The following is a 3,822-nucleotide window of genomic DNA, read 5'->3' as shown; positions in this document are numbered from 1 at the left end:
CTCTACTGTGCCTGCTACCACCACCCACTTCGCTCCAAATCTTCCTGTTGGATTCCCGTGGGGAATCCCACCCAATTTTGTGCCAGAAGGTTTCACTCCCACATTTGCTTCCATGCCGATATCTAGCCCGATCATGTCTGTGCCACCTCTAGTTGTGCACACTTTGCCTCGTGTAGAGGACACCATCTATCATTCCAAGTTGTCTGAGGGCTCAGATGTCTATGAGAAGATGGATGAGATGAAGGACCAATTTCTTGAGCTGCACAAGGAATTGAAAACGCTGAGAGGCAAATATCTGTTTGGGAAGAGTGCTGTTGAGTTGTGCTTAGTGCCCAATGTGAAAATCCCAGTAAAATTCAAAGTGCCTGACTTTGAGAAGTACAAAGGGAACTCTTATCCACTCAGTTATCTTGTGATGTATGCTCGCAAGATGTCAACCCAGACAGATAATGACCAGTTGCTGATTCACTACTTCCAGGATAGCCTGACAAATGCTGCACTCCGTTGGTATATGGGGTTAGATAGTGCAAGCATCCGCACTTTCAATGACCTAGGTGAGGCTTTTGTGAAACAATATAAGTACAATGCGGATATGGCGCCGGATAGGGACCAGCTGAGGTCCATGTCTCAAAAAGATAAGGAGACATTCAAGGAGTATGCCCAGCGTTGGAGGGAGTTGGCTGCCCAGATCACTCCTCCTTTGGAGGAGAAAGAGATGACAAAAATCTTTCTGAAAACCCTGAGTTCATTTTATTATGAACGCATGATCGCTAGTGCCCCCAGTGATTTTACCGAAATGGTAAATATGGAGATGAGACTTGAAGAAGGGGTCCGTGAAGGACGATTGTCAAAAGATGAGGCGTCGACAAGCAAGAAGTATGGGAGTAGTTTCAGCAAGAGGAAGGATAGTGAAACAAACGCAATTTCTAGTGGAAGGAATAAGAGGCCTCAAATCAGAAGAAATTCACCACCCCGTCAACATCATCATCATCAAGTATCTTTCGTCATTCTAGTATTTTCCAATTAGCAAACAACACCAATTCAACAACAACAACATCAATATCAAAATCAACGTCAACAACAACTACCGCAAAAAAGAACAAACACCTACAACAACAACAATTCCAACAACAATCATCATCAGCAACAAAATTTCGAGAGAAAGAAGGTCTCCTTTGACCCGATTCCTATGTCATATGCAGAACTGTACCCATCATAAGTCCTCAAAAATTTGATTCAACCGTGGAATCCACCGCATATCCCAGAACCACTTCCTTGGTGGTATAAACCCGAACTTCATTGTGCTTTTCACCAGGGTGCACCTGGGCACGATATTGAGAACTGTTATCCGCATAAGTATGAGGTGCAAAAGCTTATGAAGAGTGGCATGGTGTCTTTTGAAGACCGCGCGCCTAATGTGAAAGCTAATCCTTTGCCTGTTCATGGGAATTCTTCAGTGAACATGGTGGACGGCTGTCCAGGTGAATTCAAGGTTTTTAATGTCCAGTTTATCCGAAGATCTTTGGTGCAAATGCATAAAGATATCTGTTTGGTAAGTGACTGTGAACATGATCACGATGGTTGTGATATTTGTAGCGTGAACCTAAGGGGGTGTGTTATAGTGAAAAGAGACATTCAGCGTCTGATGGATGAAGGCATGATTCAGATTGTTCAATCCCATCATGTAGATGATGATGTCAACGTTATAGTGCCCGTTTTCAAACAACCAGAGCGGTTGGTGATTCAGTATGATAGTAGCAGCAGCAAGAACGTCAGCAATAGATCAGTATCGTCGTTGGTAATATGGTTAGCGGGCCCAGTCCCGTATGCATCTGATAAGGCTGTACCATTACAATACAATGCTACGATGTTAGAGAATGGTCAAGAGGTACCGTTACCTACGACCAATTTAGTGGTGAGCATTGCAGATGTTACGAAGGTGACCCGCAGTGGTCGAGTTTTTGGACCGGTGTTCCCGGAAAACAAAGAAGAGTTGATTGTTGGTAAGAAGGCGGAGGTGCATATTGTAGATCCTGTGGGCTGTTCAAAGTATAAGTCTGGTGAATCCAGCAATTTGAAAGCCAATAGTGATGATGATGAGGTACTCCGACTGATTAAAAGGAGTGAATTTAACGTGGTTGAGCAGTTGCTCCAGACCCCCTCCAAGATTTCCGTGTTGTCTCTGCTTCTAAATTCTGAAGCGCACAGAGAAGCACTCCAGAGAGTTCTTGAATAGGCATATGTGGAGCAAGATGCTACTGTGGATTAATTTGATCACATCGTGGCTAACATCACTTCATGCAATAATTTGAGCTTTTGCGATGAAGAACTCCCTGAGGAGGGAAGAAATCACAATCTGGCTTTGCACATTTCTATGAATTGCAAAGAAGATGCTTTGTCAAATGTGCTAGTTGACACTGGGTCGTCAGTCAATGTTCTTCCGAAGTCAACATTGTCAAAGTTATCTTACCAAGGAGCACCCATGAGGTACAGTGGAGTAATTGTCAAAGCCTTTGATGGATCGCGCAAGACGGTTATTAGAGAAGTGGACCTTTCAGTCAAGATAGGTCCAAGTGACTTTCAGATTACTTTCCAGGTAATGGATATTCACCCGGCCTACAGTTGTTTATTGGTAAGGCCATGGATTCATGAGGTAGGGGCTGTTACTTCCACTTTGCACCAGAAGCTCAAATTTATCAAGAATGGCAAGCTGGTAATTGTGGGAGGTGAGAAAGCGTTGTTGGTTAGCCATCTGTCATCTTTCTCCTATGTGGAAGCTGAGGATGAGGTTGGAACTCCATTCCAAGCCTTATCTATTGCTGCTGAGAAGAGAGTTGGGGAACCTATGTCCTCTCTGAAAGATGCACAGAAGATTGTGGAAGAAGGTCATGTTGATCAGTGGGGGCGTGTGGTAGAGGTCGCCAACAACAAGGGAAGAACTGGTTTGGAGTTCCATAAGGGCTCGTCGACCGTTAGATCTGAAGAGATGTAACTCAGCTTCCATAGCGGAGGGTTCATTCATGGGAATGAAAAACACTTAGCTGCTGTGCTAGAGGACAATGAAGAGGAAGACTGCGCCAACTTTGTGACGCATGGAAAGACATGAAACAATTGGATTGCTGTTGATATTCCTGTTATTTTGCATCGATCTAAGTAATTGCTTTTATACTTTAAAATCCTTCTTCTATGCCTAAGGGAGAAGTGAACATTGTATGGGCATTTTAGATTGATCATTAATAAAATTAATACTATTCATCCACATATTTGATGTTTATTTTTACTTTTTGCTTTATTCTGAAAATGGTAATCACAAAAAATATAAATAAACAATATAATTGTCCATCTACATAATATTTGGTCATAAATTCACTTCTCTAAAATCAAAATATCAAATCATTACGCAGGTTGGTTCCTAACCCTATTGAATACAATGATCCTTCTCTTTCTCTAAATTTTGAATTCCCTGTGTTTGAAGCCGAGGAGGAAAGTGATGTAGAAGTGAGTGATGAATTGTCTCGTCTTCTTGAGCAAGATGAGAAGGTTATTCAGCCGTTTGAAGAGCAGATTGAGCTAATCAACTTGGGTTTCGAGGATGATGTGAAGGAAGTCAAGATTGGGTCTTGACTGTGTCCAGATGCTAAGAAGGGGTTGATTGATCTTCTTCGAGAGTATTCAAATGTGTTTGCTTGGTCCTATCAGGACATGCTTGGGTTGGATTCTGATATTGTGGAGCATAGATTGTCGTTGAAGCCAAAATGCCCGCCAGTAAAACAGAAGTTCAGAAGAATGCATCCTGATATGGCTGTGAAGATCAAAGAGGAA

This window comes from Lathyrus oleraceus, chromosome 1 (assembly GCF_024323335.1).
Source record: "Lathyrus oleraceus cultivar Zhongwan6 chromosome 1, CAAS_Psat_ZW6_1.0, whole genome shotgun sequence".
Classification (NCBI taxonomy): Eukaryota; Viridiplantae; Streptophyta; class Magnoliopsida; order Fabales; family Fabaceae; genus Lathyrus; species Lathyrus oleraceus.
Note: the sequence above shows the minus strand (reverse complement) of the source record.